Below are 8,589 nucleotides of genomic sequence, written 5' to 3' on the forward strand. Positions count from 1 at the left end.
AAGATAGGATAGACTGGAGTATGCTGCCGTAAGAAGCAACTCCAAATTTTAGTGTTCTAACTTAATAGTAATTTATTTTTCATGCAAAGTCTGTAGGTCTACATAATTCTCCAGGAACTTTGCGCTGTATGCTGTGACACAATTACGTACAACGTTTCCACCTGCGGTTCTGCCATCTCAGCACAAGGTTTCCTCAGTCTTCTGTGTTGGTCGCAGAAGAAGATAACTGGGGCCGCTTCTGCCCACAGCTCACAGGTCAGAGCTAGTTACATGGCCTTGCCTAGCCACAGTGTTTGGTAAGCACTGTCACTGCCATAGTCCTCTCTCTGGTGCCAGCACAACTTTGCTCTCCTATTTCCAAATATAGGACTCACTCTGCAAGGGAGACGACTTAAAGTCACATCAAATCATGGCTTCGAGCTTCAATTTCAGGATCTCTGAGTGATGTCACAATAGTCTCTATGTCAGGTCTGTACATGGCCAGTCCTGTTTCAGGGACAAGTAAACTAAGAAGACAGGTAAAATGCATCCCTCACCCGCAGTGTGCAGTGGTAGAACAGGATCAAGACAATGTGAGGAAACACTTCCACAGTGGTGAGGAATGAGAGGGGCCCAGCATTCAGGCCTGCAGCAACTCAGAAATCTTGCCGAGCAAATACTTTATGGGCCTCCTATTTTGGGGGTGGAAAGTGTTTCTGGTTTCAGAATTCATTCTACACTTTGGCAAGAGCTTTCTTTCTTTTCTTTTTTTTGAGACGGAGTCTCACTCTGTCGCCCAGGCTGGAGTGCAGTGGCACGATCTCAGCTCACTGCAAGCTCTGCCTCCCGGGTTCACGCCATTCTCTTGCCTCAGCCTCCTGAGTAGCTGGGATTACAGGTGCCCGCCACCATGCCCAGCTAATTTTTTTGTATTTTTAGTAGAGACGGGTTTTCACCGTGTTAGCCAGGATGGTCTCGATCTCCTGACCTCGTGATCTGCCCGCCTTGGCCTCCCAAAGTGCTGGGATTACAGGCGTGAGCCACCGTGCCCAGCAAGGGCTTTCTTTTCTTATTGTTCTCCATGGCCTTGACTTTGCTCTCTTAAACTTCTCTCTGTTCACTCGGGACCTAGGTTGGTGGAGGTCCTGACCTGCATAGCTGTACCATCTGGAATGTGGGACCTCCTCACTTACTGCAGAGGGAGGGGAGGAGAGACTGGAACTACGGAGTGGACCTTCTCATTGGCTTAAACTAGAGGTGACACATGTCACTTCTGCTCACATTTTGTTGTCCAGGACTAGTCAGGTGCCTTTGCCTAACCGAACGGAATGCAGGAAATGTAGGGGAGGACGCAGGTTATATGTCTCCACTACAGGGCCGTATAGGCCAAGTGGACTACCTATTCGACTGTTGGAAGGAAGGTGTTAGGTCCACGTAGTCTTGCCCTTGCACCCATTTTTCTTGATAGAGGGCTTCAAAGCTCCCTGTCCTGGTCATGCTGTTAACATGCTCCAATTTTATCTAATGGCATAGGGGACACAGAATTGAGCACTGTTGGCCGGGCACGGTGGCTCACGCCTGTAATCCCAGCACTTTGGGAGGCTGAGGCAGGTGGATCACAAGGTCAGGAGATTGAGACCATCCTGACTAATATGGTGAAACCCTGTCTCTACTAAAAATACAAAAAATTAGCCGGGCGCAGTGGCGGGCGCCTGTAGTCCCAGCTACTCGGGAGGCTGAGGCAGGAGAATGGCGTGAACCCGGGAGGCGGAGGTTGCAGTGAGCCGAGACCGTGCCACTGCATTCCAGCCTGGGCGACAGAGCAAGACTCCATCTCAAAAAAAAAAAAAAAAAAAGAATTGAGCACTGCTGGGAGGGAAAGTCCTTTCCCTGGTCTCATGTTTGCACTCCAGCCTGGGCTACAGAGCAAGACTCCGTCTCAAAAAAAAAAAAAAAAAAAAAAGAATTGAGCACTGCTGGGAGGGAAAGTCCTTTCCCTGGTCTCATGTTTTTGCGTTGGAGGACCTCCATTGAAATACAACTCTTGGCATGTAGTCTCACCCCTCACACACTCCTCCAGCAGAGAAATTGATTACCTAATTGCTAGGTGGTGATGGGGTGCTAATTGGGTAGACAACTCTATCAAAGGACTGTAAACTTCCCATTTTCCTCCCTAGAGACAGCTCAAAACTTTCCTTTGGGTGCAGAGGGAGGCTTTGGATGTGTATTTGGATAGAGGAGAGAGTTGGCAGTTACAGAGTATTAATAGGCTCTTTGGTTCACAAATCTAATGTCATTTTCTCCAATTAGTTTATCGATAATAAAGCTGACAGTTTAACCTCTTGTCTGTCTATTGATCTGTGTTTTATTTTCCAACTGCTTCTGAACTCAGGAGTAGAAGAAATAGGCAGCTTATACTGAATGTCTAAAATTTTTAAGAGGCATAAATATGTAGTATTTTAGATTTGTGGCTTTTTTTTTTTTTTTTTTTTTGTAAAAGTAAAGTGGGGCCAGACACGGTGGCTCATGCCTGTAATCCCAGCACTTTGGGAGGCCAAGGAGGATGGATTGCCTGAGCTTAGGAGTTTGAGATCACACGGGGCAACATGGTGAAACCCCGTCTCTACAAAAATTAGCCGGGTGTGGTTGCAGGCGCCTGTAGTCCCAGCTAATTGAGAGGCTGAGGCAGGAGAATTGCTTGAACTCGGGATGCGGAGGTTTCCGTGAGCCAAGATTGCGCCCCTGCACTCCAGCCTGGGTGACAGATGAGACTCTGTCTCAAAAAAAAAAAAAAAAAAAAGTGAAGTAGGCAGCACGTTTCTCTTTTGACTACTCTCTTTCTTCCTCTCCTTCTTTCCCTTCTTCCTCTCCTCCTCCTCCTCCTCTTTGTCTTTGTCTTCGTCGTCTTCTTTTTCTTCTTTCTTGAGATTCCCGCTGTTGTCCAGGCTAAATTTCAGTGGCCCCATCATGGCTCACTGTAGCCCTAACCTCCCAGGCACAGGCGATCCATTCATCTCAGCCTCCTGTAGTTGGGAATACAGGCACACACCACCACACCCAGCTAATTTTTGTATATTTTGTAGAGACAGGATTTCACCATGTTGCCCAGGCTGGTCTCAAATTCCTTGGCTCAAACAATCCATCTGCCTTGGCCTGCCAAAGTGCTGGGATTACAGGCATGAGCCACCACACTCGGCCTATACTTCTCTTAATTCAGTCTAAGATGATACTGACATCTCTTTGAAGTTAAGTCACGTTGTTGTTTCATATAAACTTAAAATAAATGAAAATTTTGAACTAAGATTTTTCGATCTGGTTTGGAAGTGAAGGTTAGAACAGTCAAGGATATGGGAGATACATGAGCTGAGAGCTAAGCAGGTCTGGATTATGAACAAGAGGGTCAAATTGCTTTAGGTAAGAAAAATAAGAAGAGAAGGGGACTGAGTAGTTGATTTTAATGAAATAATGAACGTATTTTGAACTTCACTTTTTTCTCTGTCATTGACAATGAAAATCAAACACATTACTATGGAAAAATAGCTAATCTTAACTCATTTTGATTTCCAATTTTTCACATAAACAAAGGTAAACATTATTTGCAGAAAGGGAAATATGAACTTTGATATTCATATTTTATTTATACAGACAACTTCTGAAATCTTTCCATGATTTGGTGTTGTGGGAGGCTGAAAACCATCATTTGTTCCAACATATTGCTCAACTTGTCTTTTCAAAGTTCCCATGACGATTGTCTTCTGTGGTTAGGACTGGATGGCATTTGGAGTTTCTGCCTCAAAAATGTCAAGATAGAATATACCTAAGCTTTTACGTCTCACCTTGTAAATACACTACATCCTGGTTTTGCTGTTCTTAAGTAAACATCTTTCTAGGCACTTACAAATGGTCTGATTCTTTACTCTTTCATTTTCTTCTCCTGGACTATCAGCCTGTGAATCAACTCAATCATGACTTGAATTTCTAGGGTAGTACATAATTCTAGTTTTAATTTAAATCATTGCAAAATTCCCTGAGGATCAGTGTTTTTAAAAACAAGTCAAAGATTTGGCTTAGCTGGGTTAAGGGTCATCAGTGTGGCCCAAGCTGATATTGACTATGGTCTGTAATGATGACTCAGAAAAGAAAAATCCTCCTGATGAAGCTTACTGAAAATTTCCATGATGTCAGGGGCCACAAGGCTGTAAGCTTTTGGAGGGTGTCATAGTTTCTTAGACCTCTTACACATTATCCTGTCTTAGCTCTTTTAGTATTCTACCTCCTTCCTTTTGCTTTCTCCATTCTTTCCTTTTGAAGATTCATTCAGCAATTACTAAGTGCTCACCCTGTGTTCTCTACCAGGGATTCCAGTAGCACTTTGCTATGGTCTATGGTCACCACCACCACCACTGTAATCATCATCACCATCACTACCATCCTCACCATGAGTGTGTGTCATATGCTGCACTCAGCGCTAGACACTTGAAATGCAGTGTTTTGAAACCCAACTACAATATTTTAAGGTTAGAAGTGATGCAGCTTTCCTATTTAACACATGAAGAAAGAGATTCAGAATTTAAGTAAAATTTCCCACTTCATACAGCTGAAATGTGGCAGAGCAAGATTATAGCCTACGTCTGCCTTACTTCTAGTCCATCCTGTTTCCACCTTACCTCACTTCTTTAGCATGGCCTGGAAAGAATTGTGTACTTCTTCATTAAATGTATCTTTGTTTTATATTCTTTTGACTATTCACATATGCTGATTGCTATACTTTGGGCTTCAGGGGAGTATTTATTACCTATTTTGAAAGAAGGCCCTTTAAAGATGATTTTAAAACATTTTTCAAGTAAATGCAATAGCTCGTTTATTGCTTCTTGCCATGTGGAATTACTGTAAATCCAATTAGTTTGATCAAGTTCCCTGTAGACATGGTGTTGTTTGGCACAGATGTTATGTTTGATCCTGACATTACACAGTAGAGAGACATGTTTCAGGATTTGCCAGGGTGGTCAGCTGAACAGGGCAGCTGAGGACAGGGACTCCTGGCATCACAACTGCCTCCTAGTCTCCCACCTCCCCTAAGAGGGAAAGGATTTCCTGGAAAGCCCACCCAGCTGCAGGGTTTGGTTGCTGACGTTCTGTCTGTTTTGAAGTTATAGTCAGGGCAGGCAGCAGCAGGGGTGGAGTTGGAGTGTACATAATGGAATATCAAGAGTCCTGAAGTCAGCCAAAAAATTATTGTAGACAACACTTGAAAATAAACTAACATAGACCCTTAGCATGCATAGTGAGGCTTCCTCTCCTGGGCAAAGGTTCCCTGTTAGTATACATCTGGAAGGAAGGCTGCAAGGAGGGTCCCGTGGTGCACATGTTAAATGAATTAATATATGTAAAGCACTTAGAAAACTGCCTGGCATGTAGCAAGTGCTCAACAAATGCAATCACTATTATTATTACTTCATAATGTGTTATTATTACTCGAAGAGCAACTACTGTTGCTCAAAATGCATCTTATTTTTATTGTTACTGCTCTTATTACAAGGTAAGTTGTGAGACTTGGTACTCGGAAACTAGAATCACAGAAGAAACCCAGGTTAAAGATCCACCGGTAAGGCCACCTCACCACATAAGGTGAAAACCTAGTTATCAGAAGAGCGATAGTGTAATACTGGGTTATAGATAAGAATCTTTTTTTTTTTTTTTTTTTGAGATGGAGTCTCGCTCTGTCGCCCAGGCTGGAGTGCAGTGGCGCATTCTCGGCTCACTGCAAGCTCCACCTCCCGGGTTCACATCATTCTCCTGCCTCAGCCTCCCTAGTAGCTGGGACTACAGGCGCCCGCCACCAAGCCTGGCTAATTTTTTGTGTTTTTAGTAGAGACGGAGTTTCACCGTGTTAGCCAGGATGGTCTCAATCTCCTGACCTCGTGATCCACCCGCCTTGTCCTCCCAAAGTGCTGAGATTACAGGCGTGAGCCACCGCACCCCGCCATAGATAAGAATCTTAGAGCTGTTAAATATCCCTATGCTAGATCAAGATGGGTCTAGGGACCTAAAGTTGGCTGGAGCCTGCTGGTGGGATTCAGTGTGGAGCAAACAGGTAAGGTAACTGGCTTCCCGTTATACAAAAAATTATTTATTTTTTTTGTTTTTTGTTTTATTTTGTTTTGTTTTGAGACAGAGTCTCGCTTTGTGGCCCAGTCTAGAGTACAGTGGCACTATCTCAGCTCACTGCAAACTCTGCCTCCCAGGTTCAAGCAATTCTCCTGCCTCAGCCTCCCAAGTAGCTGAGATTACAGGCGCCTGCCATCACACCCGGCTAATTTTTTTGTACTTTTAGTAGAGACAGGGTTTCACCATGTTGGCCAGGCTGGTTTTGAACTCCTGACCTCAAGTGATCTACCCACCACGGCCTCCCAAAGTGCTAGGATTACAGGCATGAGCCACTGCACCCAGCCAAAGCTATTGTTTAGTAATAGTTTTAATATCAACTATAGCAGTATTTGAATAAGTTAAAATCATTTAAATAATTATTTATATTTTATCTCCTCATTGCTATTTAATTGACAACTATTTAATATTGAGGCCAGAATGATAAGATGAGAAAAGAGAGATAAAACCACAATGCATTTATATTTCAAGAATTGTGAGCTTAGTGTCCACCCTGCATTGTTAGAAGCTGCTTGGAACAGTTGGTGTCTCTGAAATGTTATCACCTAAGGGTCCATGTGGAGATGACAGTGATAGAAGATGAAGAAACTTTGTCCAGATGTTCTGGGTAACTGGAATGTGAATATCCACAGGTATTTGTTGAAAGAATAAATGCATGCCAAGAGAAGGGGAGGCACAGTGGAAGGTGAGCGACACATAGCTGAACGAAGATGGCCTAACATTCACCAGTAAATAAAACCAGAGCCTCATCAGCAGCATGCAATCGGACACTTACTGGGCAAAAAACACTTGCTGATGAAACAGCCATAACGTTTTCCTTTATACACACTTAAAATATCCGTGTTGCAATTGCTACAAAACTAGGAGAAATGTGTTTTTTTCCTCATGTTTCTTTTTTATATAATTTTTCAGAATTAAACAATGACTAGCACTTTGTCTTGAAACTGATGTGGCTGAAATCCTTTTCATGAACTTAGGAATTAACTGACTAAGGAATAGGATATGCAATGAATGACTGAGAAATCACTAGTTGATTATCATAAACCAAAACTCAATACATGTACAAAGTATGTAAACCGGAAAATGATCCAATGCCTTTTTTTTTTTTTGAATAGCTGAATCAGTGGTTGAGTTTGTCAAGTTTCATGAGTTTGACTGTCATCACAATGCAGAGTTTGCATAGTCCTGATTACATGACTTACAATTTTCCAGTGAACCCTCTGGCTAAAACTGCTCTTTCTTCTTACCCACATTTACACTAATATTTATTCTAGAAATTCCTGAAAAATCAGTCCTGACACTACCAGCCTGACTTCTGTTCTCTGCCTTGTCGTGGAGCTATCTAAAAGCAGCTGGCCATAGTCATTCACCTATAGTTACCCTTTGCTCCAGAAACTTCGCTGCAGCTTCCCCTGTGTTTATTTTAAACCTTAAATTTGAAGAGCAAGATGATGAGAAAAATAGCATTGAGTCTAACCAGGGCTTCATAAATGTGTTGCCATGGCTTATCTCGCTACATGAACCACTGCTGTGGGATTTGGGGTCTGGTTAGGGAAGATTAAAGCGGTGGGTGGTGCAGCATTCTTTGCTTAGAACCTAAAATACACCTCCTTCTGCATTAAATACACAGAGGTATTTCAAAGCCAAGTATGTGTGTAATTAAAGTAAGAAAGTGCCAGCTTTCTGTGCGCACCTCGAGCTTCAGACCGCCACTTGTTCTCTTTGTCAAGCCTTGGGAGGGCCAACAAATACACTGAGCTGCCAGGCAGATGTGAAAAGAAGCATTAGATGCTGGAGTTCCAGTTGAATCCTTTGGCAGTGAACAGCCCTGCAGGCTCATGCCCGCACAAACTTGGTTATGCATCTCCTTCCTTTTATTCACAGACACAGAGTGAAGATACAGCTCCTGGTAATTTCAGCACAAGGCTCTCAATTCTTAACTGGGGCAGCAGGAAGCCGGCATCCGCATAAGCTGGATATGGCTTACTTGAGTGAATGGATCGCGTGCCTGGTATTGACATCCCAGATTCTTGAGGGTTGTACCTAAATAAAAAGATGGGAAAGGAGAAAGTCATTTTTTTTTCCATCCAGGAATCACTTTCAAACCCAGTATCATTATTCATGAGTTTTTGCAACATAAGCATGGCGCCCTTTTCACTTGCATTTTTACTTTCTGTTTTCCTAATCACCTGTCTCTTGGGTACATTTTATCTGTCCCAAGCATCCTTACCTTCCCTTTGCCTGTCTTCTTTCCTTCTCTTCTGTCTCTCCTGTCTGTACTTCTTTGCATGCTCTCTCTCTGCCTCTCTGGACCTCTCTGGGTCAGGAAGGCATTTAGCGAGGAAAGCATCTGAGGCCAAACAGCATAGATTTTCTCTTCCTCCTCCGCACAGGTTCTTCCTCTGGAAGGGGGCTTCAGAGGAGAGGGTCTTCTTTAGCTCCATC

This window comes from Pongo abelii, chromosome 3 (genome assembly GCF_028885655.2).
Source record: "Pongo abelii isolate AG06213 chromosome 3, NHGRI_mPonAbe1-v2.0_pri, whole genome shotgun sequence".
Classification (NCBI taxonomy): domain Eukaryota; kingdom Metazoa; phylum Chordata; class Mammalia; order Primates; family Hominidae; genus Pongo; species Pongo abelii.